Source organism: Melanostigma gelatinosum (genome assembly GCF_949748355.1).
Source record: "Melanostigma gelatinosum genome assembly, chromosome: 22".
Classification (NCBI taxonomy): Eukaryota; Metazoa; Chordata; class Actinopteri; order Perciformes; family Zoarcidae; genus Melanostigma; species Melanostigma gelatinosum.
Window position 1 is genome coordinate 4,299,553 of NC_136655.1, and position 19,708 is coordinate 4,319,260.

The 19,708-nt window shown below is 43.9% G+C and overlaps 1 protein-coding gene across 1 annotated transcript in view; it reads left to right on the top strand.

Annotated features, from left to right (window-relative positions):
* The first annotated feature begins 6,014 nt into the window (after positions 1 to 6,014).
* ptn (pleiotrophin) overlaps positions 6,015 to 19,708 on the top strand; it is a 29,477-nt gene continuing 15,783 nt past the window's right edge. Inside the window, exon 1 of the mRNA XM_079294244.1 lies at positions 6,015 to 6,152. The gene's annotated coding sequence lies outside the window, so the exon portion shown is untranslated. The remainder of the gene's footprint in view (positions 6,153 to 19,708) is intronic.

Genomic DNA, 19,708 nt, shown 5'->3' on the forward strand with positions numbered 1-19,708 from the left:
ATTGTTGACTTGCCTTTGAGACATCGGGAGGAATGTGTTTTCTGTGGAATAAAATATGAACGGCTGTGTTTATTTCAGCAGAGCAAATATCCGAAGGGGAGAGATAGAGAATCCATAATCCCAAAAACAGTTAAGAACAAAACACCAGAAACTACGTATTTAGTTTGAAAAGTATTTTTAAGGCAGACTTCTGGACCATCTTTTTGCCATTTGATCGCCTCCGGTTGAGTTTTTGAATTTACAAATAGGAAGCTTTACGAGATCCAACATCTAAAGTTAGTTTTTCCCTCCAGCTGTGGATATTTCTTATAATAACTGACACACTGTGCTGCGAAGAATCCCCTTGCCCTCTATAAACTTAGTTTGGCGTGTGTCTTTCACAAGTTATTCATTTTTTTGTTTGAACTATGGCTTGCTTGAAGCTTTTATACATTTTCAATTAATGTCATCATCTCTGCTACCAGATCTCATCCTCGATTATCTGCAGCGCTCACCATCAAATAACTACAAGAGGCATCACGCACATTTTCTATTTCCAATCTAAGCCTTGTTTTTTCAGAAAAGAACACTTCATAATCTTGCTTCTGCTGTAGCATAAGATTGAAAAGCCATTAATGACAAGCCATACCGGGAACACAGAATGAAGCCATTAGAGATTAATGAGTTTTTTTGGGGGGGCAGATAAACGCTGGGCGACGGGGCCAGACAGTCGGCTGGGAGACGAATCGGGCGAGAGCTGTTTTTGGCCGACACTGTCACGCTCCACCGGCCACGCTCGAGTGTTTTGGCTCCTTCAGATTAATTGTCAGTCATAAATTAAGTTTCGCAGTGTTTTAAAACAGGACAGCCAAGACAGGAGCTCTCACTGACATGCTTATACATGAGTATAGGAGAGGACATGTTTGATTATTCTGGTTGGAGTCGCATTCAAAATTCAGCTGAAAAAGTTCTGAGACATTTGTACACAGCAACATGAACCCTGCGCTGTATCAGATTTCCATTTGTATGACTGGTAGCAGCCTCCGCAGTCTGTCACCCAAGAGTAACTGGAAACTTGACATCCTCCAAGATCCCCTGGGGATCACTGGCTTCCAATACGTGGGAACAAAAGTATCAGGCTAATAAATCAGCACTCATTCATTGACACTCTTTGCTGATCAATACGTTTCCACCATAACACTGCTGATGCTGTGCTGATGTGTATGATGATTAATTAGCATTAAATAGCTTTCTAATGGAGATTAAATACTGCATTAAGGACTGAATAACAATCGCAGCTGCGGTCTTGGAAGCATTGCAGGTAAACCTTTATTGCTTCTTACATTGCCTGTCAATGGAAATGTGAAAAAAGTCTCGCCTGAAGTTGCTCGCTGCCAAAAGAGAAAGAAAACATGCCACGCATATTCCACGGGGAACACCGAGGACGGTCTGTGGAAAGTAAAGAAAATCTCTTTGCCATTATTAGCTAGGGCACAGGGATTTAAAGATTAATATTCAGCTCATGCTTTATTAATGAAACTGAGCCTCTTGTGAAATGAAATGGGCATTCTGGAATACCGTTCATTACCTCATGCGGATTAGATGAGAACCATAAACTTCATCAGTAGATAAAGGTTGAGCTTTCATAAAGATTTGTGATGGGAATTGACTCCTAAAGCTGCAATAAAAAAAAATGGATGTAGAGACGTTCAAAACTGGTCTAAGTCAATATGTTTTTCTAATACTTCTTTTATTTACAGATGTCCAGCTTGACAATATGGCAGATCTCCTGAAACAGGCTCCTGTGTGGCTTTGAAAACGACATTTAAAGAAGGAAAAGGAGATTATGTTTTTATATAAAGAACATTGTTATATTTATATTGTGCTTTAATAAATACAAATGAACTGTTGCTGTGTCACTTGGTCTTTTGTCCTGTAAGTGGAAACTGTTGATGTGTTCTATACCCAGAAGGACTGTAAGCATTTCGGCGTTGAATACACGGTGAGGTTGAATACACGGTTAAAACACGGTGAGGTTGAATACACGGTTAATACACGGTGAAAAGTGAAAGGTTTTGAGCCGACTATTTGTAGACGTTGATTCAACGCTCACGTTTAGACCAGATATCAACGTGATGTCCAATACTGGCTTTCAAACTTTCACTTTTGAACGTTTTTTCAACGTCGGGCGTAGACGTCTTTTAAACGTCTTTTGAACCAAAAAATGCTCACTGGGCTGAATCAAGGGCCCAAGGACAGACAGCATTGTGTGTATTGCAAAGCTCCCCGATACAAACTTGTGTTTGAGGTCGAAATAAACTTGACTTGTTTCAATAGGTGTCGGGTAGACAGCTGCACACAGTTTTTAGCCGGGTACAAATTTTAATGGCGGTCGTGGCCCCACAGATGTTGAGAGAGAGAGAGAGAGAGAGGGAGAGGGAGAGGGAGAGCGATTTGACTCACGGCTTAGCGGGGTACATTCTGTGAATCACACTGTCAGGACATTTTGTTCCTGCATGTTGACCTCATGCACTATCTTCATATGAAGAATATCATGTATGCACAATAGCAGTGAAGAAAGCTTATGTGTGCCCTTAACTCTGGAATACGTGATATTATTGGAGGTTCCAATATGCTTTGATGATTCTTTTACATCCAAACAGCTTTTGAGTGATTTGAGAGGAATCTCTGAGACATAGCAATTTTCTCTCCTTTTCTTTCAGCCATAAATTCAATCTCCATTTCCTTCCAGACATGCTGCAGAAATTGAATACTTGCTTATAAAAGAAAGGTGTGGAAAAAACACTCTCTCATCTGTGCGGATACTTTGTGGTGTTTGTGTTGGGGAACGACGGGATGGAGGGGCAGAGCCGATGGATCTGTGGCTGAAAAAAAAGAAGAGGAAAGAAAAAAAGACCGTGGCTGACTTTGACAGGCTGATTTCATTTGGTTTCATCAGACTCTCACCGCAGTCAGTGCCGTCTTCCTATCGGGCTGCAGGCGGACATATAGTAAAATGAACAGGGTGAGCGGGGCTCAACGGTGACTTCATCCCCGGCTCTGTTCAGCCTCACAACGACAGCATTAACGAGGGAGCTGTAGGACTCCACATAAAGACCGTATTTCACTCAAACTCTCAGTGTAAACGGTTTTCTGGAGCCCCTTTCCTGCTTTCAGCTGGACAGAAAACCTCTCGGCCATCGAGGATCTTTTTTCATCATCTTCTTTTTATCGTTTGTCATATCTCATTTCATCAAATGTGGGAAGTGATATCATTGGAGAAGCTCCTCGTGGATGGCACAAAGCACATCACACACTTCGGGTAGGGCTGGGGGGGCTGGGGGGGGGGGGTGCAAATGGATGAAATCTATTATTAATGAGTTGAACATGAGACGGCAGTGGAATATGTCGTTATCAGCGGGGGGGCCATGAGTCATGCTAATTACTGAAATCCCCAACAGTGCAACATGATGCTGAACATGTGGAGCTGCATTGTTTGCAGCTGCATCACAACATTCAAGGCAGCAGGAATGAACAATGGAGCAAAGTGCAGGGTAATTATCACAAAAACACAACACATCTATGCAGAAAAATTGAGATCGGAAAGACTTTCATTCCTCATTTGTAGAATTTCCGAAAACCTTTTTTTTTGTTTTATGCTATTTGAGTGCACTGGAGTGAAGCTTAATTCTCAACTTTGTTTTCAAATTTCTCAACACAGAGCCTCTTTGATGACTTTCAAGACAAGCTTTCAGTTGCAAGGCAAAGAGTGTTTGAGGCCCCTTTTGAAATTCATGACATTGCGTCTCACATATCACCTCTTTACCCCCCCTCATCATTTTTATATCAACCTGAAAGAAGTTGCACAGCGTGGTAGGGAAGAGTTGATTCTTAGACTTGAAAGGGACAGTTTATTCCAAAATAAAATGTGTTTTTTCCCTGTAGGCCTATTGTCATTGTGGTGTTAGTTGCCTTCTCTTATGGAACCAGAAGGCACCTGACTTGTGGTGCTCCAAGCTGAACGCAAGATAATCCACAGATCTTGTGAGCACTTTCATGTCGGAACTATTTGTATTCTAACGGAAATTAACCCTTCAACAGCGTATTTTCAGTTCTTCAAAGTAAATTGTAACCCTTTTGGTTGCCTAAAACAGACTTATTTAGCATTTGGTTATACTTGGTTTCACTCTCTCGTGTCACTTCTGGTTGCAGAAAGCTAAGATGGCAGGAGCCAAAACCAACAATGGCAACAGCCAAAACCAAAAATGGCGACGGGCAAAAACCAAGATGGCGACGGCCGAAATGCCAAAGTTCAAACTTCAAACCTGTAGTCCCCAACGACGCCAGAGTGGCTATGTCCACTTGTTATATACAGTCTATGATCCCAGCTCAGCCAAGGAGGATGCCATTCATATTTACATCTCGTGCAGGGAAAACATTTCAAATTTAGTGTCATTTTAATGGTAATCAGAGGGACTTGTGATTTTAAAGAGGAGACTCATCTTTGACTTAAAAACAGCTGGTGGGAAGATTCTGCCATTAGTTTTAAGAAGGAAGCTGATCATTGGTGACCATTAACGGTAATTTGTGTCCCTCTTTTAGAATTAATGACGCTGAGTTCCCATCACACTTTTTAATGGTTTTTGAATATGCTTCCGCCTGTAAATGACCATTAAAGTAGTGAAATGGTGCATTATAATCACATTGTGAACAGCAGACTGGCACTAAAATGTGTTATCTAAAAATGATGTGCTGAAGACCTGCTCTATGAGGTATCCGTGCCAGCCCCTCAATCAATAATGCGAGCCAGAAAAGACAGCCTTATGAAGTGAAATATGGGAATATCTCTGTGTGTGGACTACATAGAGTTTACAGAGGTGGTCAGACATCAGTATTGTACATAGTTCTTTGTGGACACTTTGTGGATCTAATGGTAGACCTTATTGACAGTGTGTGCTGTAATCTGTCAATCCAGGCTTGTCCAGCTGTGGCAGAGCGCCAGTGCTGCTCTGTCGGGTCAACTCCAGCCATCTGCCGTTCCAAACACCCTGAGAGTACAACACACGCACGTTATTACCACGCTCCCTCTAAAAGCATATCTGGCCACAAACCAGAGCTAAAATGGATCGAACTAGAAACACGAGAGGAGCGAGATAAGAGGAGACAGACGGAGACGGTAGATTAATAACTGGCTCATAGATGTGTAGGCGAGTTATCTCAATTCATATTTGACAATTTCATATTTGACAATTAAAAGGAGACTCATTTTAATTATTTTTTTAAATGAGTTAGTTTGTTTATCCCCTCCGATATAAATAGCCTTCTACTTGGAAATCAAAGAAATCAAATAGTCACAAAAACAGTCATCACAGACCTTAAACCCAGCATATAAAAGAAACAACATATTATAAAGTTAGACAACCCGTCAATCTTGCAACGAAAACAATGATTGGAGATATATATACACACTCAGATTTCATTCACACTTGGCACAGAAAATATGTGTCTGCATTGCTTTCCCATCTAAAAAGCTGAAAAACAAAATGCAGAGCCCAGCTGCTGTTTGTCAATATTGCATTGATTGCTGTTGTCGGACTCACTTTTCCATGGATCAACAAGATCCTGCTCCCAGCCTGCTCACTCCTCCAGACACATTTAGCTGTTGTGTGTGCTCGCTCCTCCTGAATATCCCCCCCCCCTCCCCCCTGTTAGCATTTGGATCAGTGTCTCTCCACCGTCTCCCTTCTCGTTCTGTTTATATGTATCTGTGCATCACTTTTTCTCTCTCGGCTCTGTCTCCGCGTGGAGCTCCCGGGCACTTTGGCTCTTAACTGCTCTCTTTCTTTCTCTTTCTCTCACACTCTTCGTTGGCAATCTCACATCTCGTCTCTGGTGTCTCGGTGAGTGCCAGGCAGGGGCGTCCCTGGAGTGACCTTAGGGGTAATGAGCTCCTGATCACGAGTCAGGAAACCCGGCATTCAACACCCCCCCCCCCCCCTCCTCACCCCATGCAACACACAAAAAAAAAAAAACTACACAGCTATGCTCAGCCCACAAAGAGAAGTAGTACTGGAGAGGCAGGATAGAGGGGCAGAGGTGCAGATGAAAAGAGCCTAGAGAAAATACTTCTTCAAGCTCTGATATATATACAACGACCAGACCTCCAAAGTAAAGTAAGTGGATTTCTCTTCTCTGGTAACACACTTACAGATGCACGGCTTTCGTTGGGTAGGTGTGATGAGATGGTGAGGGGGTTTCTTCAACAGAAAGGTTTGGAGTTGAACCGTGTTCCGTGCAGAGAGACTCGGCAGTACAGGTGATATGAAGGCCATTTCTCTGCGTGTGTGTGTACCTGTGCGTATGTTGGGGGTGGGATTTATGCGATTTGCAGAACTGCCGATATCAGCCCTCTGTTGTGCTCATGTTGTTAAATCTCACAATAAGAGAATTGTGCGTGAAAAGTTGCAAAAGAAACAGTTAAAAGTTCCTTTGGTGATCAAAACATTGTTTTGCATTTCTGTAATTTCCCCTCATATTTCGCCTGTTTGTTTTAAAATTTCATGCTTCACCAGAACGCTTCTGCAGACATGGTCCTAATCACTTTTTTGTTGCTCTTCCCATTCTAAGCAGATTTTGCCCCGAGGCTGTTGATAAGAGATAATAAACATATGAAAACATAAAAGACTATTAAGCTTAAAATGCTATGAATTATAACTGCAGATGGAAAAGTGGCTTGTAGACATATTGGGTAAACAATCGGAAAGTCACAATAATCCAGCAGCCATGGGCTATGGACTGTGGTGTTAAATCATTAACAGGGCCATCTCCTCAGTGATTAGACTTCAAACATCCATATGTTTTGTTTATTATCGCTATCAGACAAATATATGCAAGCCCAATTCAAGTATGTCTGTGCATGCGCGCTGGTTGAAGTCGGCCACTTTTTGCCGGGGATGTCGTAATTTGGGTCAGGCCTGACTGGAATGACAAACCCGGAGCAGCCGTTTTGTATCAGCGCTATGTGGTCCGGACAGACCTTCTGCTTGCGTTGCCATGGCTTTCTTCAGCACTGGTGTAGCAACCCGAGTCAGACCAAACAGTGTTCCTCTCTGTCTTATGGGCATTCCTGCTGCGGACAAAAGCTTTCTCCGGGCTCATTCTTGCTCAAAATGAGGTGTCCGCTTCATTTCTTTAGAATCAACACATGGTGTGGTCCCAATGAAAGAGCTGGGGGAGATTAAACATGAGGTGGAGATGAGCTTGAGAGACCAGCTTTGGGTCCGTAGGAAGTCAGAACACAATGTGGATTCAGCTGGATGACAGCCAGCAGGGCCAAACTCATAAACCTGCTTTATTTTTAAATAGGTCCTGGCGTCTTCCTACCAAGATTGCCATGAGGAGGCCATTAAGAGACATTTTACACATTCTGCCCTTTTCTCTTGTTAAACGCTTGCCCCGCAAACTTCACCACGTGATCGCGCCTATATGTCAAGACTGAGCACAAAGCCAGTTCATTTCCTTCTGTGTCTTCACAAATGCTTTGAGGAGACTGCTCTCCATGGAGGAGCTGGAGCAATACGGCATAGAATTGCGCTGTTAGGGCCTTGAGAAGTCCACTCCAGGGGGGAGGGAAGCGCTGTGAATGGAGCCAATTCTCATCTATAGGGCACAAGTAAGTGAGGGAGAGAGAGAGAGGAAAAAAGGGTAGGGGGATGAGGACATACACAAAGATCCTCACATTGAGTGGCTGGTTTATTCTTGTGGGGTACGCAGTGACCCCTCACATGTGGGATGAACAGAATGAGCCTTGATGGGGTCCGGAGGGCCTCCAAAGAAAGGGAGGACGGGATAAAAAGAGGAGGAGAAGAAAGGAGGAGGGGAGAGATGCCAGAGAGGCCGGTCAGGGAACCATCCTTCATTGCATCCATTTGTAGACGTCATATCCGAAAAGCGTCAAAAGTTGCAATAAAGTAGAGCTTGAAAAGATAATGATACAACCCGAAAGAAGGATTCTTGGGTATTGCAAATTGGGCCTTATTTTATTGGATTTGGCCACAATTCCTTTCGGTGATAAGTTCACTATTGAAATCTGGGAACGTGGTGAAAAGAAGTGAGACACAGCAAGAAAAAATCACACAGGTTTTAATTCACAAAAAAATAAGCTGCTACATCCCGACGTTCCGTTCTAGGCCAAGCTCCAAAAACCCTGGATCCTACACTTGCCACGATGCAACTCAGAAGTGTCTTTTGTTAAACCCCTTCCTGCCTGGTAAACAGTGACTGGTAAAATCCAGAGCACCAGTTTTTATGTTGCAATGTTATATTTCCTTCCTCTGAAGCGTTCATTCCATCACCAAAAGAAAAGATATTACACGGCTCTTTTAACAGGCACAGTAGTAATTTCAGGTGACAAGTAATCGCAACACGATGCGTAAAATCGGTAGGTTGCAACCCGTTCTCTTCACAGCTCGTCACATTCTGACGCTCGGTCAGGACCCTTGACGTCACTTCCCAATCAAACAATGACCCACAATTATCATTCTGAATTCAAACAAAAAAAACTAGGTTTAGGCAACAAAACCACTTCGTTAGGTTCACGAAAAACATCATGGTTGGGCTTAAAATAAGAAAGTAAAACGTGAAAACATGCCCCTTCAAAATAAAGCTGGCCTCGAACACTGGTCTCCTGGTTGAAAGTGTTAAGTGTGTTTTGATATTTCACTCAGTTCGGTGTGTACAACATACTCCTTCAATGACCGGTTAAAATAATGCACAATAAACGACAATAAACTGTTGCGTTGAAGCTGACAGAGCTTCAGCAGAAGCACAGCTGGCCTCTGATATCTCCGCCTCATCTTTCATTCAGCTGCGGCGATGAGCAGCGTCTGCTCTGCTGATCAATCTGTTGACGGTCACGTGTGGAAATGCAGACGTTCTCATGGAGACGTCAAGCCAGCGGCTATCTCATTACAGCCAAGAGCGAGACAATCAAAGCTGTCTGCAAAACCTCGAAGCCGGCGCTGAGAGATTGCTCCTCTTGTGTGGCGTCGGCCCCGATTGTCTGAGGGATCCCATTGCTGGGGGCTACCAATGCTTTTGTGGAGGAATTTAAACACACGAGTAAGGGTTTGTGTTCGTGCACAAGTGTCGAGGCATGCTATAAACCTCTCTGTCGCTCTTTGATCAGAATCAAACTTCCACCAGCTCCTTTCTTTCCTTCCTTAGATGCGTGCAGATTTTCTACTCTTCCTGTAGAAAAACAAATGTCTAATTCAGGCCTGCGTCTCTCTGTTCTGCCGTCGGCCTGATCTGGTGTTTGATCCTCGGAGAGCTAATGCTAACCCGAGGCTTTCCACTGTAATCAGTCAGCTCATTAGTGTCCCACTCAGTCACACAGCCACCCCCCAAACACGTACAAACAAACCGTCCCCAGGCCTGCTGGAGAATGAAAGAGGAGAAGGCTGGGGTCACAGGGTTGGAACACAAGTTCTCTACCTACTGAGGAAGTAAACATGCAGTAATGTAAGACTGGAACATTGAATTGCATGTGATCGATTGCAGTTTGTCTGTGGCACATTTAAACCCGCACACTAGCGGTTTTGCAAGTTTTAGTACAAATCACTCACAAATAATCCTTTTGCAAACCATGCAAGTATTCCGTCTACTATTCCAGGAATCCAGTGTGAGATGTGAAACCGTTGTCACGGTGTGGTTGCAGATGACATGAATGAATGAATGAATGAAATTTATTTCTATTGCGCTTTTCACAGACATAACATCACAAAGTGCTTAACAGAGCAGAAAGTTAAAAGCATAAAAAACACAATGTGACCCTAGGGTCAATGAATTACATACACAGAGAAAAATAAAATAAAAAAATCTAACTCAGTACCCCTCCGCTATATTAAACAGCTTTATAATATGTAAATAAGGAGCCAAAAAGGAGCTTGCATATTTGCGTATAAGCTTGTGTGCCATTTGATGATCTCACAGGCAGCTTAAACACTTCCTGCAGAGTACAAGATGCAGTCGAGGCTTTGGACATCGATGTTGCTATATCTCAGGCAAATGTCATACAGGGAATACAGGTCCTGAGGGCCCCCCGGCCCCCCCGGCCCCCCTCCCTTAATTTGCGTGTGTGCAGGCTTCAGAGTGTGAAGCACAGGGGAGTGGGTAGTGTTTGTTTTCCTCTAATGAACTGTGGGATGATCGTGTCTCTCTCACGAACCATGTCATCATGAGAGAGCTAGACACTGAAAAGAGAGGAGTAAAAAGAAAATAAGATCAAACTGGATATCAGCATCACATCAATTCAGTGGAAGATGTAGAAATTGTCCGTTTTTAAGATTGACCATCAGGTCATTCTTTGTCCCTCTCGTGGTTATTACAGGTGCAGCAGAAATGAAAGTTATTGACGAAGAAAACTTCCTCCCCAATCCAGAGCCTCGCTGAATGTCTCACAGGTAAAACCTGGAGGGTGCCATTAAATAACATACAGCCAATATGCTGCCAAAGCTCCACCTAAGTGCTGTAATCCATCTGCTCAATCAATGCAATCTCATTTTACTTAGAGCCACTTCTTTGGCTGCTATGCAGCCGGGAGTGGGTTCGACCCGGCCAGTAGAGTTATTAGCGATATTATAATCATTTCTACAGGGAGAGTTTGATCCTTGTTCGGCGTGAACAGTGATAAAAGAGGTTTGGAAAAGCATTCAGAGACGTGCGGCGGCAGGTCGCTCACACTCGCACTGATGCGCAGGGATTCGTTGTGATGCGGCCACTGATGTTCAAATGGAAAGTTAAATTGATCGTGAGCATCGCAGCGCAACACCGTCTGCCACTTAGCATCTGCACTGCAATCCCGCTGCTAATTGGATTGCTAATGGTGAAGATGCAAAGGGTTGACAAACGTCTCTGATTAGAAGAGCTTGAATACGCTAAAACCGTCAGTGTTTTTTAAAAACGGCACTAAAGACAGACCAGTCATGCGATCACTAATAAACCACTGTTTTCAACGTGGAGACGAATGTAAACTTTGTATGACATTGCGATGCATATATTCTTCTACATTCCTCTATCAATGGATTCAATAAAATGATACATTAAAATAGAAAATCGCTTCCCTTTCCCTCCTGCAGATCTTATTATTAGGCCTAACTGTGGTTACCAGACTGCTTAAAGCTCCACATCTTCAATACTTAATACCAAAAATAAAGTTTATCCAGCCCCCAATTGCCGAAGGGGGTGTCTAATCCTTGGTTAAATCTCAGCAGGTCTTAATCTGGCCCAGTGGAGAGATTCTGCAGCTCTGGGATGTCTTCCTGTTTCTCCCTCAAGGCGCCACATTTTGGGGAAAGATTTGGAAAGTTACAAACCTAAAATGGATGGGCAGAGGATTAGAAAGGCCCACGCTATGGTTGCAACGACCAGGGATGGTTTTATGACCACCCACCAATAAGTGATTAAAAACCAGGATCAGTAATGGTGGGGGTGTGTTCAACAAAGCCCCAAGAGAGAAAACACTCAGCGCACTTGTTACTTGCCCTAAATACCGTAAGATGTGTGCGTGCATGTCACAGCTGTCCCCCTTCGTCGTAACTGAATTATCCATTTTGAAGCTCTGGCTCCAGAGTTTAAAGTTTCATCCACGACGGGAACGGGAAAAGGAGGGGTGAGAGAGGAGAGGAGAGTGGGAAGGAATCAAGGAGAAAGGGAGAAAGGCGAGGGAGAATCATTAGTCTTAACCATTAGTATTCCGTCCACAGCTTGTGCTGTGAGACAGCCGGTCTGTCCAAACAAACAACCAGCAGAGGGGGGATGCCTCATTATTACTTCCTCTCTTTTTTCTCACACAGAGTTCACATTCCATCTGACCCCAAGCACCGGGCCAGGGCTTTGGCCTTGCCCTCTGTCTCCGCCAGAGTTTAGAAATGTTAGCGGGGCTCGTAAAGCAACAAATCACACGCTGTTTCGGTACATGACCAGGACAGTGCAGTGCAAGGCCTCGGCCTGGGAGAGGGAAGACAAAAACATCGTGTGAATTCATAATGTTTAGCCCTTAGCATTCTAGATCGACGCCCTCTGCAGCCCGATGCATTGTCCGGTAGAAGGGGGTGTCTGTCCACTCTTCACACACCTGCCACCGTCCCTTCCCGACAGAAGGAACATGAGTAACTCTGATACATTGAGACATTTCACTGCTGCATCACAGCTGAGATGGCGTTTGTGTCTTTTAATGAATAAATGTCTCTTCTGATCCACGTGGTCTTTTTATCAGCCTTCATGGTTTACCGACAGCCAGGTGATATGCAACAGCCCCCCCTACCCCATCCATGCACTAATTCCTTTTTTATTGGTCTATGCGGAGGCATATATCGGTTCACACAAATATTTTGTTTGCCCGTATTCCAAAAAGGACGACAGTAAAAAACCCAATTGAGACGTGTTTTCCAAATGTGCTGTGTACATGTCCAAAGAATGCTCTTAAAACCCGAATAATATCGAATAATTCAGACTATTATCAAATTCAGAATCATAGTGGAATATTAGTATGCATGATAATGTAGTCATTGAGTGGCAACACCACATTTATGCCAAACAGGTTTTCCACTGCAGCTTTTGTCCTTTTCATTTGAATTTCTGCCATTTCCACTTTGGTCTTCATGCACAAATTGAAGATGGCCACAAAAACAAGTGGACGGAAAAGTACCGTGAGATGTCATCCGACACCAGCTGACCGCCTCTGAAAACGTGTTGCGCTGGTGTTTGAGCACAAAGGAGCAGCACCTCGAACAAGTGCACTGAAGTACCCTTTCCTGCAGCTCAGACTTTGAACCGCTGCCATTTGTACCTTGAAAAGTTCAATGATGTACCCGAGTGACCTTTAAACATAATCATCAGGGGATATAGAGAAAATCAGTTTTGCCTCCAGCCAGTTCAGCCTTCACTGCACTTCTTGATGCTTCTATCTGCTGCTCTTGCCTTAAACAACCAGAGGAGATTGATCCCTCACCAGCTTCCCACCCACCCACACTGCCAATTGGGGTCAAGCACTGCTGCTGGGAATTGGTCCCTGATCTCTGTGTTGTTTTTCTCCTGTACCGACCAGGTACCCCGATCAGTGCGCTGCCCTAACTGACTTTAAGCACATCACATTTAATAGTCACTTTTAATGGAGGCATCCAAAACTACTCTGTACCTTTAATGGTTGATAAAAAACACACATTGGCTCTCTTGAGGGTCTATTATTTCCAAATCAAATATCTAAGATCCACATTTGTTTTCCTGACTGCTGCCATGTAAATGACTCGAGGATGCAAAGGGAAATTTGTTCTTTTTGTCAATCTTATTGTGTTCTTGTCAATAATTTGTGGTGCACATTCATTTTTTATGAGCATCTGTGAGATTGTGCCAGCAATGCGACATCTCTTTTTATTGTTAGAAAATTGTACCTGCCTTTGTTCGCTCTGCAGAGACGAGCAGTCCAGCACTAGAGTTACAGAATCAACTGTGTGTCACGTTGGGAGGTGAAACTATACCTTGATGGCAGAGGCTTGTGTGACACGCATTAAAGCCACTTTGCAGCGTTTTTACATGAGGACTCGATGTCTCCTCTGACCGGTCTAATGCTCAGTGGCAAGTTGAAAGGTCCCGTTCAGTGCCCTGTGGGCAAGAGCCACTTCCCCCACCGCCTCCCTCCAGCCCTTAACCCCACAGCTCAGCACAGCCCGCGTCAGAGTGGGGCTTCTGGTATTCGCACGGCAGCACAGAGTTTATATTTTCAACGGGAATGATCGGATCTGTCCGTGCAGTGAAATGGGCTCCCTTATTTACTTGTAAATTGTGTCACATATGGTGTCGTCGCATTCGCGGTTTTGTAAATAAAGCTGAAGCAAATAAGTGTTTTGTGCAGATGAATGTAGACGGCGACGACAGCGGGAAAGGCTGGTGGGTTGCGTTGCTGATGGATGGAAATAGATTACTGCAGAGGCAGGGTGATGGGGAACGGGATGGATTTGTGAGGTGGGCATCAGCAAACACGCCATCGTGCGCGTGTGTGTGTGTGTGTGTGTGTGTGTGTGTGTGAGGAACAAAACTAAATGAGTTTGGTTGCAAAATGGGACCTATTTTGAAAGGAAGATTTTCTTTCTTTATTATCCTACTTGTGGCTACCTTTACAGTGAGGATAGATGTTTCCACTCTCTTTAGTGTATGTGGCTTATTGGATTGTTCAATGTCCTATTATATAACACCGCTGCAGCACATAATGCAGGAAATGAACCGTGGCTTTATTGTATTTTAAATTCATGGTTGCTTTCAGGGTTTTTTTTTCTGTTGTTCTGCACTCGTTTTAGCAGCTTAACAAATATGTGAAAAGAGATTTTACAGAAACCTCTTTGGCTGAAGAATCGGTTGTGAACTCCAGTGACGTTCATCGGCCCGACCCGTCAATGGAACTGCAGCCAAACAAGCTGCAGTCGATTTTATTGTGGAATAAGTTAGACGCTGTGGATGCTCGGTATTGAATTCCCATCAGGCCTCTCCAGCTGACGTCAGAGGACCTCATGGACCTCAGGCGGTGGATCTCTGTGGTGCTGCACGTGCCCTCCTCGGTGACTGCTCTCCACTTAAAACTCTCTCAAACCCACACATGCAAACAGACACATGCATACCCCTGAGACCATGGTACCAATTACATGACAATCACTACCCCCCCCGCCCCCACATCCTCTTTTTTCAAGTCAAGGACATTACATATAAAAAGTTGTTTACATGTTTACAACGATAAGTGTTCAAGCAAGATTTCTCTTTGGGAAAACAGGTGTTTAATTAACTTCCAGCCAGAGATGTTTCATAGATCGCTGAAGTTGTTTTCTGCTATAAAACCAAAAAATATGTGATAGACACACAGGCGGCGCATCATCGTTTACTGTTGGGTCTAATAACTCAGATCAGCAGCTCACTCTGGAGAGCAAGGCCAGACTCTGAAGAATGATACGAGTTTCTCCAGACTCTACAGGTTATAGACTGGACTTTGTCTTCTTCCGGGAAAGTTAGCAGAAACTTAGCAGCGGAAGACAGTGCTAGATGAAGGCAATGCGCCGATGTTTGCCTCCAATTCCATCTCCTTGTGCCAAATGGCCCCAAAGACAATGCAATAAAAGTGAGTGATTTCTTTGGGCAGAAAGTCATGTCAGGGATGTCCAATCTTCCTCCGTCCACCTTTCTCAGCTGCTTCCTCGATGTCGGGAAATAAGACCGTCACTAGGTCTTGGAATATAGTGCGTCGCTATAGCTATGCTTGATTCATTGAGGGTCGCTCAGAGTAGGAACTGAGGGACACCATCATTGCAGATGTAGTAAACTAATTAACAATAGCATGGCTATGATAGTCCAGTCCAAGCAGAATCACTGCGAGGGAATCAATGGAACACTGAGCAGCAGGTAACAAAGAGACAAATTATGTTTGACAGTGAAGCAAGGTGAACATTTAAGCCATCTCCGCCCATTGTTTGGAGTAGAAAAACATAGCGAGCGCCGGAGAAAAGCCCCGTTCAATATTTCCATGAAAGGACGTTGATGGTGGGTGTCATTGAATGCAGTTCCTGCATCAGAGTGCAGATGAGAGGTCAGGGCCATTGTGGATGGATCATGAGAGCCCTCTACTGACAGTTAAATCAAAATAAACCAATGTCACCAAAAAGAAGTCCCCTGCTTCCAATTCCTGCCGCACACTAAGAAGAAAAATAGACTTTACTGAACAGGTGTGAGTATATCTGTGGTTGAGTCATCGGAAAAAAAGGTTGCTTTTCACTACTTCATGTGGAGAATAGAAGTGGGATTGGGAAATTCTAATCATCTTTTAGCACTAAAACCTTATTCCAAACACCCACATACTGCTGTAAAATAAATGAAGGACTGATTTAGTGATCAAAGGGGAGGTGTGGAAAATAACAGTGTGAATATGCTGAAACTGTTCGCAGCCTTGAGGAGTGACTACTGATTTATTTTCACCCTTGATGGTGGAAGCTGTGCAACTTTACAGACTCTTTTTTTACAGGTGTGATCTGGCAGAAAGAAAGAGTGAGCAAAATGAATCATGCAGCCTTTCTTTTTACTCAAATTGTGACAGATTTTGCCACTTGAATGAAGTCAAATGCCTTATTTCTGATGCACATTAACCTCTTTGTGTCGGAAAAAAAGACAAAAATCTAGAAAACGTGTAAGTAGTTTGTCTGCGTTGGAAAAAAAATGAGATTCAGACATTTAAGTTAATAATTTATTGTTTTGTCTGCTCTATTTCACGCCTCAAGTCATTTTATTTACAGCGGGGAAAAAGCGAAAGAGCTCTTTAATATTCAGTACTTCCTCTCGTTAGGAAATAAAATCCATTTGACATGTTCGCTATTCGCCCGCGGATTTTGCGAATAATGTTGCGAAGAAAAAAAAAACAACAGCTTCACCTGAACTCTGTCCGACTATCTTCTAGTTTCAGACAGGCTGTTGGGGGAATTTGATGAGAAAAAACCTGCAGGGAGAAGCAAATCCCCAACCAAAGCAGCGGAGGAACACCGTCATCGAACGCTGCACCCGAAACTATCCCGTCTGTGCGGGTCGTCCACATGGGAGCAGCGTGTGAATGAATAGTAACCAACAAACATCTCCAACTGGATATGTGAGAGGGAACTGGAGATGGAATCCACACGTGTTGGGCACATGTGTTGCAAATTGCAGGGTCTCTGATTGATGTCCTTGGGGGAGAACATAGGCCTAAAATCGCTCGGTTGCAGTCATCCCTGAAATTGGACGGATATCTCGGTAATGCTGCGACTCAAAGGGCTGTAGAGGCAGATTTTCATTGTTATTTTAAAACCAACAGGCTTTTTTTAGGCATTGCTTGCAGGGGTCTCGACTGGTCGAGGGTGTGCGACGTGCGTCACGTAGAACTGTTGCTATTTCTCTCCACTGCGTCCTGGGGGGAAATGTACAACTGCTTGTCTTTTGTGAGGCTTTCGTAATCTGCACTCAAGCTTTGTTCCGCTGCCACACAGGCTACAAGGAAACCAACAGGACTGAAGTGATTCAGCAAAACAAATACACCGTACGGTATCTTTGCTGTTCTACATCAGAGACCATATAGACCTGCACCTTTAAAACCTGTTCCAAGAAGGGATAAAGAAACTCAGAAAAGCACCTCTGATTCACAGTACGTGGGCTCAGGAGAGCACGGCTATCAATGTGAGAGGTAAATATATATATATATATATATATATATTTACCAAACATGGCCCGCCCACACTTCTCTCAGTTATTGTCTTGCGTCGATGTCAGACAGTCAAAACTTCTCATCTTGCGGGTTCGCGCGTCTCGGTGACGGCACAGCTTAGCGAAGCCTCGCGAGCTAATGTTGCCACCGCTGTCACAACGGCTTCCCTTTTAAGACGCGAGATGAGATCTGCAGGCGTCGTGTGAGAGGAGGAAATCTTTCCTCCTCACACAAGTCACCATTGTTCTGATGCATGAACCGGTTTAATCAGTCTGCCTGGCAGAAGCTGCCACTGCGCCACAATCTATTTCGGTTATGTCATGTCCTGACTGCAGAGAGCAGCACATGCAAATGATTAAGTGAAGAGTGATTGCTGGCTTTAACTGACATAGATCTTGAGACCAAGTGGGCATATCTTTGAATTCTTACCTCTCCAATTTACTTCAGCTTTACGATGGTTTCATAGGCCGGTTCATGCTCCTCATCGGGTTGGAGGCATTGAAGTGACTGCTGTAATGTTGCACTTTACTGCAATGTTGTTGGTTTGTGGTTTGTTTGAAATAAACGAAAGATGATCCGAGGAAAAGAAAGCCGCCTGTAGCGGCTCAAACTTCAGGCTAAAAAGAGAAAAGAGAAACATCTGATATCTTGAGAATAAATTGCAGAAATAACAGACAAACAGATGTTGTAGTATCTTGAAAATGAAGCAGAAACACCGACAGTCTTTTCTGTTGGTGGCTCTTACAGTGTTGTTCTCCGTCTCGGTTAATCCCGGTCCCATACTCTGCTGCTGTGACCGTTAAACCGTCTGTGAGAGACTGGTGTGGGATTACAGGTAACTGGAAGCCTTATCTCTCCACCGGCAGCTTTAGTCGCGCTCCCTCTCGGCCTCGCACTGTGACGCCTGGTGGTTTGGGGGAAGTGGGTGGTAAACCTCTGTGGGGAAATGTTGGCGTGTGTGTGTAGGTGGTAGATTATCAGAGACTGGAATCATAGTTTAAATCCAGAGGATGAGCAATATCTCCTTTCTGGTGTGTGTGGTATGCAATAAGGAGTCCTGCTCTGAATCTGAGGTTGGACAGTAGATCGTGATGGAACCCGCTTTCAGCCTGCTGTCATTAGGAAAGGAACAAAGGAAACACGTTGCTTTTTAGTATCACACAGCCAACAGGGGGCTCCCAATTCTGAATATTCCTCTGCTCAGTTCGCAGCCGCTATACTTCAAGTGGTAGCTTACAACACATTTGAGGATAATTGGGATGTTTTAACAAATTCTGGTGCCAACATAAAACTAATTTGGGGCATTAGAGGCATAATGTTATGCTTTATCAGAAATGTATTACTGGCATAACAAACTGAGGGTTTGCGGGCACCGTGATACATTTCAGAGTCGGGGTCACTCAACATTTGTGATTTGGTTGCACATTAACACATTTGGGACGACAAAAATGAGGCGATCTGAAAACAAGGGTTGTTAAGACAACTTTTCTAATTTAGGGGCACAAGAACAAATATTTGGATTGTAAGGACAACAATGTTTGAATATATGTGAAATGTTATGGCTCAGTTAGCACAAAGAAAGAACACGGCAGTGCAGACCAGGGTCATGGATTGGGTGTTCGGACTTTGAAGTAGCAGAAAGTCTCTCAGCTTCTTACTCAAAGAGAGCTCTGGAGCCCGCAGGAAGTTAACATTGTATTGATTTGTTGCAAGTCCAAGTCCATCAGTCAAACGTTTGTTCTCCGTCCTACTCTATGATCTCCCTGTGTGTCAGGCTGTATGCGAGTGAGTGGGGAATAGATTATATGTTGGTACTACAATGTTGAAGTTAACTTACTCCTTTTAACCACATGCATCTCTTCCGTAAGCTTCAGAGGGCATTAGGACTGAGATACTGAGCAGACGGAGGGACAGCACACAAGTGGATTATTCTGCAAGAGTGGTTTGAAAAGTTCCTACGGACATTCTTATTCTTGTCTAAGCCATAAAAAAAAAAAATTTTCTCAAACGTCACTGTTGGAATTTATTGTAAACGCAGTTCCGAATAGACCTCAGCCTCCATTTCTTATGCAGATGAGGTGTTGGCTTTATGGATGAACCAATCTTTAAGCACCGAGTCCTCAAGCTGAACGAAGCATGCTGACCAGTGTGTCGGTGACAGACCTGAAAATACCGATGCAAAATCTAAAATCATGATATAATGAGTGAATTCCCGGCTTAAAGATTACTGACATACGGTGAAACCCACAGAAACGAGCATGATGGCGGGTCACTTGGGCTGCAGCATTGTTTACCTCATTCCACAGTCACTTTCAAGGAGTCTCTTGACTAAGCTGTCACTGCAGTCTCTTTACAGGCTAAATTAAAAACTCAGATATGAACGGCAATGCTCAAGTGGACAGAAATACAGCGGAGAAGAGAATAGATAGAGGGAAAGAGAGCGAGAGCGGCAATAGAGAGAGG